The following is a 20,114-nucleotide window of genomic DNA, read 5'->3' on the forward strand; positions in this document are numbered from 1 at the left end:
CGGTGGAACTGGTAATGGCTGAAGTAGGCCGGGGGGTCGCCCGGTAGGTCCCTTGGCGTGCCGGCAGACATCACAGCCAGCAACGTAGCGAGCCACGTCAGCCTTCAGGCGGGGCCACCAAAACTCACGACTGACCAGATGGGTGGTCCGATACCGTCCAAAGTGCCCCGCTGCTGGGGCATCATGGGCCATCCGGAGAACCTCCAGCCGTAGTGGCCCTGGCGGGATGTACAGACGACCGTGATGCAGCAGAAGGCCCTGATGCAGGACCAGCCCCGGATACTGTGGGCTGGACCCTTCAGCCAGCTCCCGGAGCCGATCCTGGGCCCAAGCGTCGACCCGCTGCTGTTCCCGCACCCGAACCTGCAGTGGCTGCGCCTCCTGGGTGGCCAGGAATGCAGCCGGAGGTAGGATCGTGGTGGGTTCTGCTTGCTGTACCGTGTCTGCGTTGTCTTCAGGTTTCCGGGACAGGGCATCCGCCTTCTGATTCTGAGAGCTAGGGATGTAGCGGATCCGGAACTGGAACCGGGAAAAGAACAACGCCCACCGGATCTGTCTTTGGTTCAGCTTGCGGGTGGTCTGGAGGTACTCCAGGCTCCGGTGGTCGGTTCTCACCTCCACCGGATGTCGTGCCCCCTCAAGATGGTGGCGCCAGACCTCAAAGGCTACCTTGATGGCCAGTAGTTCCCGCTCCCACACAGTATAGTTACGCTCCGCTGGTAGGAGCTGGCGGGAATAGAAGGCACAGGGTAAGAGTGGCGCTTCAGGCCCAATCTGTTGAGACAAGACGGCACCGAGAGCCGTACTGGAGGCGTCGGTCTCCACCACAAAGGGTCGAGAGGGGTCAGGATGTTGTAAGATTGGTGCCCTCTGGAAACAGGCCTTCAACCCCTGAAACGCCTCCTCTGCCTCCTTGTCCCAGGAAAACGGCGTCTTTGGGCGCAGTAGCCGGGTCAACGGGGTGGTGCGATGAGCATAATCAGCGATGAAGGTCCGGTAGTAATTGGCGAACCCCAGGAAACGCTGTAGGTCCTTGCGGTTCCGGGGTGCCGCCCATTCTCGAACCGCTGTCACCTTCCCCGGGTCCATTTGCACCCCATCTGGAGAGAGCCGGTGACCAAGGAAGTCCACAGTCCGCTGATGGAACTCGCACTTGCTGAGCTTTGCGTACAAACGGTGCTCACGCAAGCGCTGCAGCACGGTCCGGACATGTCCCTCATGGTGAGCCGGGTCACGGGAGTAAATCAGTATGTCATCCAAATACACCACCACGTACTTGTCTAACAAGTCCTGAAACACGTGGTTGATGTAGCATTGGAACACAGCAGGCGCGTTGCACAAACCGAAAGGCATAACCAAATATTCGAACTGCCCGTACCGGGTCCCAAACGCTGTCTTCCACTCATCCCCTGAAAAGGATAAACCAAGAACTCTGGCCACAAGTTTCAATGTAAGGATTAATTACTACTCAAGAGTTGAAAAGAAAAAAACGTGTATATTCTGCAAAGAATGACAGTTTAAAGCTAATAGTAAATTTGAACACAACGTGTGAGTACAATGGTTTTAAGATAATAATAAATTTAGATATTAGTATACAATAATATAGTATAAAGGTACATAAAATACCAGTACACAACAATAGTTTTATATAAGTCTCAATGGTAGTCAAAAAGAGTCCATATTATGTAAACTCAGAATAAAGAATAAAGAGCCAAAAAGGAGTATCCGGAGTATGAATCAGATGTACGACTCAGTAGTGGTGACCAGGACAGGGCCCTGTTTCGGAGTAAACGCCTTCTTCAGCTGGTAATATCAAATAATATGTCAAAATAAATCAAGGTTCTTCAATTCCATAAATCATAAATATAATAAAGTATATACATTCTAAAGTGAATTAGCACATATCATGATATTTGGTTCCATACCTCGGTTTTTTGAGGACTATAAATCTGTTGGAAGTCTATATCATATCATATAGTTCTTTTATGTTTCTTTTTCAACATGCGTCTAGAAATAAGAATTTACAAGAGATATTATTTCCAGTCAAATTGTTTTTAAAAACGGACATCAGATGAGTGTTTTCTCACCTTAGATAATTGAATCCAAGTTTTCTTGCGTTTCTCTGTGCGTTTTCTATTAGGGAGTGAGATCATTGTCTTATATATGTGTCTGTGGGGGAGGAGGAGGAGGATAGGCTCTCCCTTCTTAAAGGTGTAAACAGAGAAGAGATTTGAAATCCAAGGTCATCTATAATGGTTTTTTAAAGAAAAGAATTGTAGTCTTGATGTTCGTTCAAGCCCTTGGGGGACATCGTTTCAAACAGATGAATATATCGTGCTTCCTGTTGTAACAATAGTCTATCAATATTTCTCCTGGTATATAAATCTACTTTTGGTTTCCAGATAATGAAGAAAACAAAATCATCCTCCGTGTGTTTTTGCTGTATATAATGTTCCACCATTGGGGCTTCTAGCACTCTGTTGTGGATCCGTGATCGATGTTCATTTATGCGTAGTTTGATTGGTCTGGTGCTTTTGCCTATGTATATCTTGTGGCATGGACACTCATCCCCGGCTCGGATCCGAATCAAGTTGTAGGCCCCTCGGAGGTCCAGCTTGGTGAACACCTGTGCCCCTTGCACCCGCTCCAGCAGCTCCGAGATAAGGGGTAAGGGGTACCGGTCTGGGACGGTAATTTTGTTCAGGGCTCGGTAATCATGGCAAGGGCGGAGTTCCCCACATTTCTTCTTAACGAAAAGCACTGGTGCCGCGGTAGGCGAGGTGGAAGGCCTAATGAACCCACGCTCCAGGTTCTTGCGCAAGAAGTCCTGCAAAGCCTCGCGCTCTGGCTCTGTTAGGGAATATAAGCGACTCACTGGTAAAGGCGCTCCGGGTTGGAGGTCTATGCCGCAGTCAAAAGGCCGATGCGGCGGCAGCTGGTCTGCCCCCCGTTCCTCGAACACGTCCTGGTAGTCCTGGTACACGGCTGGGAGCGTGGGTGCTGCCTCCTCTGAGGGCGCGGCCGCCAGCGTTCCAGATTGAGCACGGGAACATGGGTCTGGGAAGTGCACGGTCCGTTTGACCCAGTCAATCTGAACGTTGTGGGCTTCCAGCCAGTCCATCCCGAGCACCAGGGGGAAGCGGGGCATAGAGGCAATGTCCAAAGTTCGCAACTCCCGGTGCTGCTGGAGACACAGGACCAGGGGCTGGGTCTCCTGAGTAACAGCACCTGAACGCAGAAGTCGTCCGTCAATCGCTTCCACCTGGATCGGTACTGACTTGTTCCGAAGTGGCACCTGATGATGGGTGGCAAAAGCAGCGTCCATATAGGAGCGGGTTGCCCCTGAATCTACCAAAGCATGGGTGAGGATCCAGGGCCCCCCTGGAGGGTATAAACGTACCGAAACCATAAGATGTTGCAAGTCCATTGGTGCGGGCCCATTCTGTACGGTTTGGGACCCCCGGTAGCTAGGGCCATCAGCTACTGGGGTTGGCGGTTTCCCTGAGGCTGGCGTTTCTCAGGGCAGGACCGAGCGAAGTGTCCACTTCCGCCACAGTAAAGACAGAGATTTCCCTCCCGACGCCGCGCCTTCTCTGCGGGGGAAAGGCGTGGCCGCACTGCCCCGAGCTGCATAGGCTCCTCCATTAAATCAGTTGTGACTGTGGGGCTGCCGGAAAAAGCTGGTGCCGTGAACTGGGAGTGTCAGCGACCCCGGGCCTGACGACGATCCTCCAACCGGTCGTCTATTTGTAGACTCCGTTGAATGAGAGTGTCCAGCGTGGTGGGGCGTTCCATTGTGGCCAACTGGTCCAGTACCTCGTCCGAAAGCCCTTCGAGATACTGGTCCCGCAGTGCCGAGTCATTCCAGGTCAAGTCCTGTGCCAACAGCCGAAACTCCGTGGTATATGCGGCCACCGTGGACTTGCCCTGTTTCAAACGCCGAATCGCCCGGTTGGCTTGACTCCCTTTCTGGGGGTTGCCGAACGCGGCACCCAAACGATTGCAAAACCCCGTATAGTCTGCCAGCAAGGGGGAGTCCTGCCTGAGTAGCGGCAACGCCCACTTGGCCGCCTGGTCCTTTAACAAACTAATCAAAAAGTGCACCTTGGTGCGGTCGTCAGGAAAGTTCCGGGCTCGCCCCTGGATATACAGCTTGGCCTGGGCCAGGAACATGGGAAAGCTGGCCGGGGCTCCATCAAACTTCTCAGGCAAAGCCACTGGGTACTTGCCCGGAGCCGGGGCGTCGGCCCCAGGAGCCGGTAGGGCTTCCAAGCGTTGCTGAAGTGCCACAACCGCGTCACTGAGCTGCTGCACGGTGTGAGTCAAGGCCTGGTTCTTCTGGGCCAAAGCCACCAGTGCAGCCGCCTGTTCAGCCATGGCCTCTGGCTCTTCCCGAACGCACCCCTATGAAGGGGGAGTGTGGGTGTGGCGGGAGCAAAATGTGCTGGTCCCGGGGGTAAGGTACCTTGGGTGTAGCAGAGTCCACACGAAGAGGGGCGAGGTCCGAGGCAGAGAGCCGGGCGGGGAACAGGAACGCTGGAACAAGAGGCTGTGCAGGGAGCAGGAACACCGGATGGTCGGGAACAGGAGGCCGAGCAGGGAACAGGAGTACCGGATAGTCAGGAACAGGAAGCCGAGCAGGGAACAGGAGTACCGGATAGTCAGGAACAGGAGGCCGAGCAGGGATCAGGAACACAGGAAGGACCGAAGCCAACAACGACGTTGCTCCCGCAACCTGGGGCCGGGCTGACTGGGCTTTTATCCTCTTCTAAGGCCAGGGGCGGTCCCGGCCCCCAGGAGCCCTGCCTCCTCTGGCCTTAAGGCGAGCACTCCTCCTGGGGGCAACCAGTTCCCTTCGCCTCTCCGCCCTAAGCCTCTGCAGATCAGGAGAGGCCGAAGGGTTACTGGGCCCTGGAGGAGGCTCACCTGTGGCCACTGAGTCGTCAAGCCTCTCTGGGGCCAGAAGGGTTTCACCTGGGGCCAGCTCCTGATGCACTGCCACAGGTGCAGGTTCTTCAGCATCTAGGCCTTGCCCCAGTTCAGCCGGCCCTGGAGGCGGGGACTCTTGTGCAGGCTGGGATTCCTCTGTTTCATCCTCCGAATCGGAATCCCAGGCCATCACACACAGTACTCCAGGTGTGGTCTGACCAGAGCAGAATACAGTGGCACTATTACTTCCCTTGATCTAGATGCTATACTCCTATTGATGCAGCCCAGAATTGCATTGGCTTTTTTAGCTGCCGCGTCACACTGTTGGCTCATGTCAAGTTTGTGGTCAACCAAGACTCCTAGATCCTTTTCACATGTACTGCTCTCAAGCCAGGTGTCACCCATCTTGTATTTGTGCCTCTCATTTTTTTTGCCCAAGTGCAATACTTTACATTTCTCCCTGTTAAAATTCATCTTGTTTGTTTTGGCCCAGTTCTCTAATCTGTCAAGGTCGTTTTGAAGTGTGATCCTGTCCTCTGGGGTGTTAGCCACCCCTCCCAGTTTGGTGTCATCTGCAAATTTGATCAGGATGCCCTTGAGTCCATCATCCAAGTCGTTGATAAAGATGTTGAATAAGACCGGGCCCAAGACAGAACCCTGTGGCACCCCACTAGTCACTCTTCTCCAGGATGAAGAGGAACCATTGATGAGCACCCTTTGGGTTCGGTCAGTCAGCCAGTTACAAATCCACTGAGTGGTAGCATAGTCAAAACCGCATTTTACCAGCTTCTTTACAAGAATATCATGGGGCACCTTGTCAAATGCCTTGCTGAAATCAAGGTAGGCTACATCCACTGCGTTCCCTTCATCTACCAGGCTTGTAATTCTGTCAAAAAACGAGATCAGGTTAGTCTGACATGACTTATTTTTCAGAAATCCATGCTGACTATTGGTGATCACAGCATTCCTTTCTAGGTGTTCACAGACTGTTTGCTTAATGATCTGCTCCAGAATCTTCCCTGATATTGATGTCAGACTGACTGGGCGGTAATTATTTGGGTCCTCTCTTTTCCCCTTTTTGAAAATAGGGACAACATTTGCCCTCCTCCAGTCTGCTGGGACTTCGCCTGTTCTCCAGGAATTCTCAAAGATGACTGCCAGTGGTTCTGAGATCACATCTGCCAGTTCTTTTAATACTCTTGGATGCAGTTCATCTGGCCCTGGAGACTTGAATACATCTAAACTAGCCAAGTATTCTTGTACTATCTCCTTAGTTATTCTGGGCTGTGTTTCCTTTGCTGAATCATTTGCTCCAAATTCTTCAGGTCGGGCATTGTTTTCTTTATCGGAGAAGACTGAGGCAAAGAAGGCATTGAGGAGTTCAGCCCTTTCTGTGTCCCCTGTTTGCATTTCACCATCTTCTCCTCTGAGTGACCCCACTGTTTCTTTGTTCTTCCTTTTGCTACGAACATACCCATAAAAGCCTTTTTTGTTGCTTTTAACCTCTCTAGCAAGCCTGAGTTCATTCTGTGCTTTAGCTTTTCTGACTTTGTGTCTACACGTGCTGGCTATTTGTTTGAATTCCTCTTTGGTGGTTTCCCCCCTTTTCCATTTTTTGTACACATCCGTTTTTAATCTTAATTCAGTTAAAAGTTCTTTAGATAGCCACCCTGGCTTCTTTAGGCACCTTCCATGTTTCCATCTCATTGGTATTGCCTGACGTTGTGCTTTTACTATCTCCCTCTTAACAAACTCCCAGCCATCTTGAAATCCCTTTCCTTTTAGTATTGCTGTCCATGGGATCTCACCCAGCACTTCCCTAAGTTTTATGAAGTCGGCTTTCTTAAAGTCAAGAAATTGAGTCCTAGTATGCTTGGCTGCTCCTTTCCGCTGTATAGTAAACTTCAGAAGAGCATGATCACTCGCGCCTAATGATCCTTCCACTTCTACCCCACTAACCAGGTCATCAACATTGGTTAGGACTAGATCTAAAATGGCTGTTCCTCTTGTTGCTTCTCCCACTTTCTGGACAATGAAGTTGTCTGCAAGGCCAGTGAGGAATCTGTTTGACCTTATGCTCTTGGCTGAGTTTGACGTCCAACAAATATCCGGGTAATTGAAGTCCCCCATTACTACTATCTCCCTCCCTTTTGCATGCTTGGCCATCTGTTCCAGGAAGGCATCATCTACGTCCTCCGTTTGGCTTGGGGATCTATAGTAAACTCCCACAATGAGGTCTCTGTTATTCTTCTCTCCCTTAATTTTGACCCAAATGCTCTCACTTTGGCTTTGAGGTTCTAAATCTTGGATCTCTTCACAGGTATACACATCCCTGACATATAACGCCACTCCTCCTCCTTTCTTGTCTGGTCTGTTTCTCTGAAATAGATTGTATCCCCCCATTATTACATTCCAATCGTGGGACTTATCCCACCAGGTTTCAGTGATGCCTATTATGTCATATTTAGTTTGCTGTACCAAGAGCTCAAGCTCATCTTGTTTATTTCCCATGCTTTGCGCATTAGTGTACAGACATTGAAGTCCATTAATCATTCCCCTGTGTCTCTTATTTAAGGATTTTTTCCTCCCACCACTAGGTCCACGTGCTGTTTGCTCCATTTGGTCTATGACATTTGGATGATCATCTTCATTAATTGATAGACTCCTACCTTCAGTCTCCCTCCCCCACATTAGTCAGTTTAAAGCCCTCCTGATGAGGTTTCTGAGATTTTTGGCAAAAACATTTCTCCCAACCGTTGTGAGGTGCAGCCCATCACTTGCCAGAAGTCCATCTTCAAGAAACTGCAGTCCGTGATCTAAGAATCCAAACCGTTCCTGTTTACACCATTTGCGAAGCCAGCTGTTCACTTCCACTATTTTCCCCTCTCTCCCTGGGCCACGTCGTTCAACTGGGAGGACAGACGAGATGACAATTTGTGCATTTAGTTGCTTCAATTTCCTGCCGAGAGCCTCGTAGTCTCTTTTGATCTTCTGGAGGCTATTGCTTGCAGTGTCATTGGTTCCCACATGAACCAAGAGGAAGGGGTATTTGTCAGTGGGTTTTATGATTCCTTGCAGTCGTTCAGTTACATCTTGGATCTTAGCCCCGGGGAGACAGCACACTTCCCGAGACATCTTGTCAGGCCCACAGATCACTGCTTCTGTTCCCCTCAGTAGGGAATCCCCTATCACCACTACACGCCTCCTCTTGGGTTTGGTTGGGGTTCTTCCGTGAGCTGTCCGTTCCAAGGTCGCCTGCACATTCCCTGAGGACTGACTTTGCTGCTCGTCTTCATATACCTGATCGACTGTAATGAGGGAGAGATCCTCAAATGGAGTCTGCTCTTCGTCTTCCATGCTAGGGGAGAGGACCTCAAAGCGATTGTGTATTTCTAAACTATCAGAGTGAACCCTGGGCCTCCTACTTCTTTGAGTCACGTTTCTCCATATATCTGGCTCCTGTGTTGGTGAACAAGCCTCCTTCTCAGGGGAGTCCCCTGTCTCCTCCTTGGTGGGGACAGTGTGCTCTGTTTCTTCCAAGAAGAGCTCCAGCTCTCTAATTCTTTGGAGTGTAGCTACACGTTCCTCCAGTTGCTGGACTATTTGATAACAAAGGGAAAAATTGGAGACATAATAGCTGAAACGTATAACTTAAAATAAGTTTTGAGAGAAGGTGAAGCATTGCTGAACAAGATTTTGTAAATGGGAATACAGAAAAGGGAGGTGTGAGGGAGTCAGAAAAGAGGGTCATGGAAATTTTATTCATGAAACTGAACCACTTTCTATGTCTTTTTTATGATTTTTTGTTCTTTGTCTTTTTTGTATATCCTTTTTCGTTTCTTTTTTTTCCCTTGACGGTGATGGTGTTTTTTCCTTTTTGGGTTGTGTATGTGAATGGTGTTTTATTGTTTAAATACTTAATAAATATTTTATATATAAAAAAAGAAAATGAACGACAGACGAGTAGATAGGTGTCATATGGGAGGCGTCTCTCGAGCAAGCCTCGGAGACTCCCTTTTATTGAATATTACTGCATTTGCCACGTGTGCTTGTTGCTGATTGATTAACATAAGTTCAAAACAAGGGTTGCGTACAAGACATTAATTATTGCATATAAGACAGTCATAGACAGGTTAAAGGTTGGGAAAAGGAACGCGGAGTTTACACAGGCATGGGTTCGGACTGCCCGTACCAGAGTGGTACGAAAAAGGAATGTACAAGGAGGGGTAAGTACAGATTGATATGGTGTGAACTCAAGGTGAACAGAACGTACCAGGGTGATGATGGAATGTCTTAGCATAAGCACGGTTTGTGCAGCGTGAGCAAAACAAAGCTTAGAAGCAAGACTTCCCAGAATGCAAGAGAAAAGAAGCAATACTTTCCCATAATGCGACAGTTATGTGCAGAGAGAGAACATCCCTTTAAGGGTTGTTTATTATTTTGCCTTTGCACTTAACTCTATTTATAAGCCTTTCTGCCTCTCTCTTCTTTAATTGCCATGCTAATAACCAGGCTCAGGTTCTGTTTCAGGCTGTGTCTCTGTTTCAGGCTCCGGCACTGTATCAAACACTGTTGCAGACTCAGGCTGTGGCACTATGGCTGTAGCTGTGGCTCTGGTTCTGTTTCAGGCTCTGGCACTGTATCAAGCACTGTTTCAGGCTCAGGCTCAGGCTTCTGCTCTTTATTAGGCTTTGTCTCAGTCTTTGGCTCTAGCACTTATTCTAGCTCTATTTCAGGCTCGGCCTGTGTCTCAGCCTTTGTCTCTGTTTCACGCTGTTTCTCTGTTTCAGGCTCCGATGCTGTTTCAAGCCCTGTATCTGCCTCTGCCTCTGTTTCAGGCTCTGGCACTCTATCAAGCACTGTTTCTGGCTCTGGCTCTCTTTCAGGCTCTGGTTCTGAATTAGGGTTTTGTTCTGGCTCTGGCTGTGTCTCTGGATCTGGCTGTGTCTCTGCTTCAGGCTCCTATGCTGTATCAAGCACTGTATCAGACTCTGCCTCTCCCTCTGCCCCTGGCTACGTTTAAGCGTCAGGCTCAGTTTCAGACAGTGTCTCTGTTTCAGGATCCAGCACTCTATCAAGCACTATTTCAGACTCAGGCTGTGGATATCGGCTGTGGCTGTGGATCTCGGCTGTGGCTCTAGGCTCCGTCTGTGGCTCCGTCTGTGGCTCTGGCTCTCTTTCAGGGTCTGGTTCTGAATGAAGATCAGGTTCTGACTCTGATTCAGGGTCTCAGGATGGCTCTTCCTCTGCCTCTGACCCAGCTATGTTTCAGGGTCTGGGTCTCTTTCAGGCTCTGGTTCTGAATTAGGGTTTTGTTCTGGCTCTGGCTGTGTCTCTGGCTCTGGCTCCAGCTCCAGCTCCAGCACTGTATCAAGTACTGTTGCAGACTCAGGCTGTGGCTCTAGGCTGTGGCTGCAGCTATGTTTTGCGCTCCGGCCCTGTATCAAGCCCTATTTCTGGCTCTGGCTCTGGCACTGGCTCTGGCTCATGGTCTCACTCTGACTCTGATTCAGGGTCTCGCTCTGGCTCTGGCACTCTATCAAGGACTGTTTCAGACTTAGGCTGTGGCTGTGGCTCTGGCTCTGTTTCCATTCTTACAATGGAATGTACACAAAACAATAATCCTTTCTATATAAATTTTCCAATACATTCCGAAAACATAATAAATCCTTAATTGTTGTCCACCTCCTTTTAGTACCTTTCTCACTCGAATGCTAGCACGGAGTCAAAACTATTATTGTATTTTTGAACATATCTTGTACAGTGGTACCCCGCAAGACGAACGCCTCGCGAGACGAAAAACTCGCAAAACGAAAGGTTTTTTTCGTTTTCGAGTTGCCTTGCAAGACGAATTTCCCTATGGGCTTGCTTCGCAAAACGAAGCTTGCCCCGGGGACAGCGGGTCTTCTCTTTTGAAGCAAGGGGTGGCGGGGAGAAGCGATCTTCTCCCCGCAGCCCCAGGTCCGGGGACAGGGGGAAGCGCTTCCCGCTGCCCCCGGACCTCTTTTGAAGCAAGGGTTTGCGGGGAGATCGCTTCTCCCGGTGCTCCGAAGCCGGGCGGGGGGGAGGGAACACCTTCTGAAGGCAGGCGGGGGGCGAAAGTCTTTGCTCCCCCCCTGCCTGCCTGTCCCGGAGGGCTTTTGAAGGCAGGCGGGGGGGAGCAAAGACTTTCGCCCCCCGCCCGCCTTCAGAAGAGGTCCAGGACCTCTTCTGAAGGCAGGCGGGGGGCAAAAGTCTTTGTCCCCCCTGCCTGCCTTCCCAGGGGCTTTTAAATCGCCCCGGACAGCGGAGAAGTCCTCCGCTGTCCAGGGGCGATTTTAAAATGCCGCCCGCCAGCATTTTAAGATCGCCCGGACAGCGGAGAAGTCATCCGCTGTCCCGGGGTTTTTTAAAATGCTGGGGGTGGGAAGAAAAGCCCTTGTCCCCCCCCCCCCCAGCCTTCAGAAGAGGTCCGGGGACAGACTGTCCCCGGACCTGATCTGAAGGCGGTTTCCCTAGGAACGCATTAATTGATTTTCAATGCATTCCTATGGGAAACCGTGCATCGCAAGACGAAAAAACCGCAAGACGAAGAGACTTGCGGAACGAATTAATTTCGTCTTGCGAGGCACCACTGTATAACCATCCCATTTTTCTGCAAATTTTTGCTTTGAGATTCCTCTGAGTTTGCTAGTCAATTGAGCCGTCTCCACCAATTCCTGTAATTTGATTTGCCAATCTGTTATTTTTGGAGCCTCGTGATCTTTCCATCCCTTGGCCACAAGTATACGAGCTGCTGCGGTTGCATACAAGAATACCTCTCTTAGATTTGTTGGGATCTCTTTATCTAAAATACTTCATAGAAATGCCTCCGGTTTTTTCGTAAAAGTTATCCCCATCATCTTTTTTAATTCATCGTATATTCCCCCCCCCAAAAAAAATCTTGATCTTTTCACACGTCCACCACATGTGGCTCATGTCACCGTTATTTCCTCCACATCTCCAACAAGCATTCGCCAAATTTTTATACATTCTTGATCATCTGGAAGGAGTGAGGTACCACCTATGAGCCATTTTCATCATGTTCTCTCTTATATTATAGCTGGCTGTAAATTTCTAATTTACATTCCATCAGTTTTCCCCATCTTTTAGCATAATTGGACGGCCCACATCTTGGGCCCCCTTTATCATTGAAGCCTTAGCCTCCTCATCCATTACTTCGCAGTCTAAAAGAAGTCTATACATTTTTGCGATTATTTTGCTTTTACTATTCAGTAGTTCTCTTTCAAATCTTGAAGGCTCCTTTTCAAAACCTATCTGCTTATCCTGTCTGAACACTTCATTCACCTGGAAGTAATCTAGCCAACTAGAAAAGTGATCTTTTATTTTCTTATAACTTATCAATATTAGTTGACCCTCCTCCTCCCCCCTTAATATTGTGTTATACGTTATCCAGTTCTCTTTGATGTTGTTGCTTTTTTTAACAGCGATTGCTTCTAGTGGAGAGTTCCATCTTGGGGTTTTCTGTTCCAAATATCTTTTGTATTTTCCCCATACCTTATATATAGCATTTCTTATTATATGATTCGAAAAACTCCTATCCGTCTTTATTTTCCCATAATTAAGATAGCCATGCCACCCAAAACGGGTGTTGAAGGAAAGCATTGCTTTTGCACATGACCATGGCATGATGGGAAGCATTGCTTCTGCACTGTAGTGGTTGGGAGTTACTCGTGCGTAATCCTGCCCCGTTTGAGCATCGGATTGCCTGGTTAAACCCTCCGGACTGCACAGCCCATCTCAGCGTGGCTGCCCTTAGTCACTCGTAGAATCTGTCTTTGGGCGTTTCTTAAAGAGCTGCCAACATAAGAGTTGTTTGACGCCTAAGCGTCTCCACCTCTCACTGCGCGGGAGTCTCCTGCGCAGGGTGGGCGTGGGCAGCAGGGTGCTTGGGCTCTCCTCACTAACTTCCAACAAAGAGTCCTGGAGCCCCTGCACCTCCCTGTCCCATTGCTCTCCTGGATCCCTGGTGTTACACTCATTCTCTTCCCCTCTTTCCCAGCTGAGTCTCCCCCTAGCGCTAGGACCTTCTCCTGCAGAATCAGAGACCCTCTCCTTCTCCCGTGTCTCTGATGTCAGTTCCCTGACATCCAGCTCTCTCCCAGGGCCCCCTTCACTCCCCCTCCTACCTGTGGGCTCTATTGTAGCCTCTGCTCTGGTCGGTGAGCCAAGAAAACCCCGGAATGAGCTGTCCTCCTCATCTGTGGGTGCGGAAACCTCTTCCCACCTGCTAAGGTTCCCACCCAAGGAATGACCCTCCCAATCCGATTCTTCTTCGGATTCTGAAAACCCTTCAAAACTCTCTTCCTCCTCTGTGGTACCGAATTGTTCCTCCCAGAATCTCTCTAAGGGTTGGGGCTTATCTGGGAACCGTCGGTGGAACACTTCCACCATATGCTCGTTGCCAACTGCCTCTGCGGGCACCGACGTGTTTTCCGACCAGGGCTCTCCTTCCCACGCCACCAAGTACTCCACTTGCCGACCTCGCCACCTTGAATCAACTATCTCTGCGGCCGAACTTTGGTGTTCCCTTTCTTCTACCTGTGGTGGTGGCGTGACTTCTACCTCCCGCCCCTCGAATTCCCGCCCCTCTCTGTGTGGTGAGAGTAAGGACCTGTGGAACACGGGATGTATTTTCATGTTGTCGGGCAACCTGAGCTTGAACGCCATGGGGTTTATCTGTTGTATGACTTCAAATGGCCCCAGTCGTCTGGGCTGCAACTTCTTGCACCCTCCCTTAAAGGGTAACCCTTGAGTGGACAACCACACGCGATCCCCCACCCTTATGGTTTCCCCTTCCCTTCGGTGTTTATCTGCTTGCTTCTTGTAATTGGCTTTGGCCCTTTCTAGGTTCATCTTGAGCTGTTGATATAACGCTTCCATTTCTTCCACAAACTGCTCAGCTGCGGGCACACTCCAGCTCTGTTCCTCATTACCCGGGAATGCCCTGGGATGACACCCATAATTGGCCAAAAATGGACTCATTCCTGTGGATACATGTTCAGCGTTATTGTACGCAAATTCTGCTAACGCTAGTTTCTCTACCCAATCATTCTGCCTCTCGCTCACGTAGCAGCGTAAGTATTGCTGGAGTACGCTGTTTGCCCTTTCCGCTTGCCCATTGGTTTCTGGGTGTCTCGCGGTCGAGAAGCTGACCTCGACTTGCAGTAGGCTCATGAGCTTCCTCCAGAACCGGGAAGTAAATTGGGGGACCCGCTAATGAGGCAACGTGGAAGGCGATTGTCTCTGAGTGCTTAGACACTCTCATTCTCATTGGTGGGGTCTGGTGGGTAACTTCCCCCCCAATCAGTTCCCTCCCATCAATGGTGGTGACTTGCAGAGGTGCATCCAACGGTAGCAGGTGAAGCTGATGCTCTAAGGCAAAGTCCCTGCTAAAAAAGTTGCATGAGCTTCCTGAGTCCAGCATACCCTGAACCTTCACTGGGTGCCCATTTGGGAGTTCAAGCACCACCTCAATGGCAATTGCTGCTCTTGGAGAATCTGGTTTGGGCACATTCATTGGTTGTTGGCTCGGCTGCTGTGCCCACTGATTGGCAGCCAAGCATTTCCGTTTCCCTGCTCCGGAGTCTGGGGTTCCTCCTCCTCACCCCCCACGGCCCCCACCATCCCTTGCCAGGCCTTTCTTTGTGGGCAGACTCTGGCAAAATGTCCTGGCCGTTGGCAAAGGAAACATTTCTTGGTCGTTTTTACATCCTTTCCCTCCTTTTTGCGACTCTCGCTGGAGTTTGAAACTTTCTGGGCGCGCGCACCGCCTATTTCCATTGGCTCCGCCGGCGGGGAAAGCTGCCTAGGTATTCTAGGAATGCGGTAGTCATGACAACGCTGCTCTCTCCCTTCCCGCCTCTCTTGAGCCCGTGCTTCCTGTCTTAACCCAATCGCAAGGGCTGCCTTGGTCAGCTGATCCATAGACTGTGGGCGGGGTGCGCGCGAAAGCTTGTCTTTGACCGTTGATGACAACCCCTCCTCAAATAGCATTTGTATGGGTTCCGAGTCCAGCTGCCACCCCAGGCGATGCACGATCATGGCAAAACGTGACCAATAGTCTCTAACTGACCCTTCTCCCTGCTTACAGCTCAGCAGTTCCCGTTTGGTCACACTCTGTTGCACATCGCTACTGAACATAGCGTCCATCGCCTCAAAGAATTTTGATAGATTCTCCATGGCGTCATTCTGCGTTGCCATAAGCGGTCGAATCCACTCTCTCGCCCCGTCCTGCAAGTGCCCCACAATATAAGCAACTTTGGCTGCGTCATTTTCAAAATCGTTTTGCTGCAGCTTCGAGGCATATTCTATTTCTGTTCTAAACGCCCCATACTCTTGGGGCTTTCCCCCAAACTTGTGCACCAGTCCCGGTACCTTCCTCGCTATGGGGGTGGGTTTCCCCTGAGCATCCAGCGACCGTCGTTCGTCCAGCCTCGCCGTCAGGATGGCTATGTGCTCTTCCAAATCGCGGTTTCTCTCCTCCAGCGATTGGCCTCCAGCCGCCCCTCTCGTGGCTCCGACTTCTCCGGTCTTACTCATGATGCTCCCTTCTGCTTGTTGCGCACGAGCAACTTTCAGTGACAGACAGATTGCTGCAGTGGTTGGGAGTTACTCGTGCGTAATCCTGCCCCGTTTGAGCATCGGATTGCCTGGTTAAACCCTCCAGACTGCACAGCCCATCTCAGCGTGGCTGCCCTTAGTCACTCGTAGAATCTGTCTGTGGGCGTTTCTTAAAGCGCTGCCAACATAAGAGTTGTTTGTATCTTGGCTCACAGTCAGAGGTACCTGGCCTCCCCCGAGGCAATTGAGCGAGATACTGTGTTTACCTTCCGTCTGCAACTGCCGGCAGGCTAGGTAAACAAACCGGCGATTCTTCTCATTAGACGTGAGAAAAACACACCCTCTGCTTCTTCTTCTTCTCTCTCCCTCCCTGCATTCTCCCAGGGAGGGGAAATGAGACAGACAGGAGTCCTATTTACATGTTTTATTCCTGTCACTCTAGCAGTACATAGAAATGTGACTGCTCCCTTCAGACTCCATCAGAAGAGACTCACACTCCTCCCCTGTACTTCCAGCACAGGTCAGATGACACACTGAGCTAACATCCGGTGCTCAGTACAGAGAATAGGCTCCACCTTTTCCCCAGCAGTACATCTGCAAAACACAACATCCTGTTTTGCATTCCAGCCATCTGGAGCTGGCTTTTGCCTTGGTGCTTTTTCCTGACATCCTCCCCCAAAAGCATCAATAGGCAAAACATGATCCAGAGAAGAGAACAAACAGTTGTTATACATATAACAGTCCCCTGTTGTTTCAGTTCCACCCTTGGAACTCCCCACCACTGGTTTCACCAGTGTACCTCTCTGGTTGTTTGGCTTCCAAGGAATGAGTGCTTCTGCATTACCTTGGCTTGCTACTCTCTGTTGTGTCTTTGTCTCTGACTTAGACACTGCTTTAACCTGCTTTGAGTTGTTAACAATAGCAACACATGCAACAGCTAAGTTAGCAAACTCTTTTGAGTACCTCTTTGGTGGTACACCCTTTGTAACTCTCTCAGACCTGCGTATGAGGTTCTGATCCTCTGTGCTCACTGGTTCAACCTCTGGACTTTGTTGAGAACCAGTAGCATTGGCTAACAGTGGTTCTTCCTTCACCTGTGAAGGCCTATCCATTGTGTGAGATTTTCTCTCAATGGCTGTTACAACTGAACTCTCTGAGCTATCACTGTCATCGTCAGTACCACTGTAATCTGTGACATCAGAAAAATCATCATCCTCATCATCTGAATCGTTTCCTGTGGGAAATGTGTGTTCTACAACCCGCTCTTGTTCAGGAGCACTCTCTAGGAACTTTGTGAGAATCACCTGACCAGATTCAGACAAAATTACTCTGTAGAGACCCTTTTCCTTTTCATAACCCACAAAAATGCCTCTTTACTCCACCTGGAGCTTCTGTTCTCACATGAGACCCGAAAACCTTGAAATAGGCAACAGAAGGTTTTCTATTGAACAGCTTCTCAAAAGGAGAATATCCCAACTCTGTTGAGACCTTTCTCAACCACACATGAAGATAGGACGCTAGCGATTCGGCCCAATATTCATGTGGCAAATGTGAACTCAGCAATTGCGCATTCATCCCCTTTTGCAATTCTTTGTTCACCCTCACACAGACCCCCCTGTTCCACGCTTCGGTCGAAACAGCAACTTTGTGGTCTATCCCTTTTCCATCCAGGAACTTCTGAAACTTCTGTAACAGAAAAATTTGCTTCTCATCTGTGAAAAGACAATCAATGTTAGCATCATGCATATTTTTAACCTTGTCACAAAACTCCTGAAACTTTTCTAAAGTTTCTTGCGGTTTCTCCATCAAATAAACCCAAGAATAATTAGTGAAACAATCCACACACAAAAGGTAATATTTTGCACTGCCCCTAGATGGTTCTAGAGGACCAATCACATCAGCATACACCCGCTGAAATGCTCTGTCGACCTTCTTGGTCACCTTCCTGGTGCTCACACTAGTCACACCTGCAAAAGAGATTTCGTTAGAATCAGAAGAATTACATTTCATGTAATCACTTTGATCAAAAGTCAACAAATACAGTCCATCTTTCTCTTTGGCAGTAAGAAACAGTTCTCCATCTTTGTAGATCTTGCAGCTTTTAGCATCATAGGACAGTTTCAGTCCTTTCTTTGCAATCTGCGACCCACTCAGCAGATTAAATCTCAGTTCTGGAACCAGGTAAACATCGCTTATAGTCAAGTTCAGACTCTCAAGATACACAGTCCCAATTCCGGTTGCTTCCAACTCCTGACTGTTGGGCTGTTTCACAGTGAAGCTTTGCTTCTTCAACGTCAAAAACAGTTGTCTGTGTGGGCACAAATGTTTTGTACATCCAGTGTCGATTATAAAGGCGTTCCCAACATCTGGCGTGGTTCCTTTCGCCATCATAGCCTTTGCAGGTTTCACCTGGCACTTGGTACGGCTTTTGCCTGATGCCTCAGGCTTCGTAGAGCTGCTCTTCGCTCCTTTTGACTGGTGTGGCTTTCTACAGTTTCGCTGTAGATGCCCAGTCTGTCCACAATTGTAGCATCGGACAGCACTCAATGCTACACCATGCTTCCCAGTAGCATCATCAGTGGGGAGATTTGAACTCTGTTCTTCCCTCCCCCTGTCCTTCACTTCCAGTGCAGCAAGTCTGTCGTGTTCATTCAGGACCACAGCACACACTCTTTCCGCGGTTAGCTGCGTGGCCGGTAGGCAACCAAGCTGACTGGCAACAACCTTATAGGTCCGATTAAGGCTGTTTATCATCATGAAGCAAAATACTTCCTCCTGTAGATGGAAATTGCGTTCCACCATCTGTTGACGCAGAAACTTCATTTCTGTCAGGTGCGTTTGAACATCTCCATCAGGCGCAAGTCTCAGATTGGTTAACTTCTCAAAATACAGCAACGCTGAAGAACCAGCATCTCTCTGATGCGTTGTACGCAGCGTGTCCCAAACCTCTTTCGCATTTTGTAAATGCTGGATATGCACAAGCTGCTGATCTGAGACACACAGAATTATAGCAGTCCTGGCCCTCACGTTCCTTGACTCCCAACCTCCGGTTGGTGCTGCAGGGATGGGGTTTTCAATTACATCAAAAAGCCTCTGATTCTGCAGCAGGGCCTTCATCTTTACAGACCAAGATGAATAATTGTCATTGGTTAAGGGAGGTGGGTAAGGCAGAGCTCCCTTCTTGGCATCCATCTTGAAGCCAAGCCTCCAGCTCACACTCTCAAACAAGCTGTAAAATCCAACAGTTGTTTTTTCCTTTCTCAAGCAGGCAAACTGCAAGTTGTTTACGCTCTTCGGCACCTGGCAGCTAAACTCTGGCTGCTATGGAAAGTCCCTCCAAGAGCTCGTAAACCTTGTAGCCAAAACACTCAGTGGTTTTGTTTCGCTTTTCTCAAGCTCACAGTCCAGCCCCTCTGCCAGTAACTTTCCACCACCGTTACTTAGCAAGAGTGCATTCAGGACTTCTTATCTTAACCACAAGAATTTGTGGAATGCAGGCTTCAGCCTCTGAGCTGCAGGCCTTTCCTTCCGGAGCTTTTGTTTTTCCAAAACGCAGCTCCCATGAACCAGGGAATTAATCAAACTGCGTTCACACTTTTAGCCCGAAATGCAGCATACCTTGATCTCCGTTGCTTGGAAAACACCTTCCTCTGGGTCTGTTCAGCCTCTGGCTTCTCTCAGACGCTTGCCTTCTCCCTTGGAGCAGAGGAGGACAAATCACCAGCCTCTCATGCAGATGTCCGATGAATCGCAACCATCCGAAGGCTGCCATATGTTAGTATCTTGGCTCACAGTCAGAGGTACCTGGCCTCCCCCGAGGCAATTGAGCGAGATACTGTGTTTACCTTCCGTCTGCAACTGCCGGCAGGCTAGGTAAACAAACCGGCGATTCTTCTCATTAGACGTGAGAAAAACACACCCTCTGCTGCTTCTTCTTCTCTCTCCCTCCCTGCATTCTCCCAGGGAGGGGAAATGAGACAGACAGGAGTCCTATTTACATGTTTTATTCCTGTCACTCTAGCAGTACATAGAAATGTGACTGCTCCCTTCAGACTCCATCAGAAGAGACTCACACTCCTCCCCTGTACTTCCAGCACAGGTCAGATGACACACTGAGCTAACATCCGGTGCTCAGTACAGAGAATAGGCTCCACCTTTTCCCCAGCAGTACATCTGCAAAACACAACATCCTGTTGTGCATTCCAGCCATCTGGAGCTGGCTTTTGCCTTGGTGCTTTTTCCTGACAGTTTGACGCCTAAGCGTCTCCGCCTCTCACAGCGCGGGAGTCTCCTGCGCAGGGTGGGCGTGGGCAGCGGGGTGCTTGGGCTTTCCTCACTAACTTCCAACGAAGAGTCCTGGAGCCCCTGCACCTCCCTGTCCCGTTGCTCTCCTGGATCCCTGGTGTTACACTCATTCTCTTTCCCTCTTTCCCAGCTGAGTCTCCCCCTAGCGCTAGGACCTTCTCCTGCAGAATCAGAGACCGTCTCCTTCTCCCGTGTCTCTGATGTCAGTTCCCTGCCATGCACATAACTGTGGCATGATGGGAAGTCTTGCTTCTAAGCTTTGTTCTGCTCATGCTGCA

At 49.5% G+C, this 20,114-nt stretch overlaps 2 long non-coding RNA genes across 2 annotated transcripts in view; one reads left to right on the forward strand and one right to left on the reverse strand.

Annotated features, from left to right (window-relative positions):
* Positions 1-19,598, forward strand: part of LOC310697734 — a 422,763-nt gene extending 403,165 nt beyond the window's left edge. Inside the window, exon 4 of the long non-coding RNA XR_014521175.1 lies at positions 18,640-19,598. This is a non-coding gene — a long non-coding RNA (uncharacterized lncRNA). The remainder of the gene's footprint in view (positions 1-18,639) is intronic.
* Positions 1,426-2,229, reverse strand: LOC310697794. Its single transcript, XR_014521214.1, has 3 exons — positions 2,088-2,229; positions 1,926-2,007; positions 1,426-1,803 (listed from the first exon to the last, which is right to left on the reverse strand). It is a non-coding gene; the product is annotated as an uncharacterized lncRNA (long non-coding RNA).
* Positions 19,599-20,114: the final 516 nt, after the last annotated feature.

Source organism: Podarcis liolepis (assembly GCF_965112155.1).
Source record: "Podarcis liolepis genome assembly, chromosome: W".
Lineage (NCBI taxonomy): Eukaryota > Metazoa > Chordata > Lepidosauria > Squamata > Lacertidae > Podarcis > Podarcis liolepis.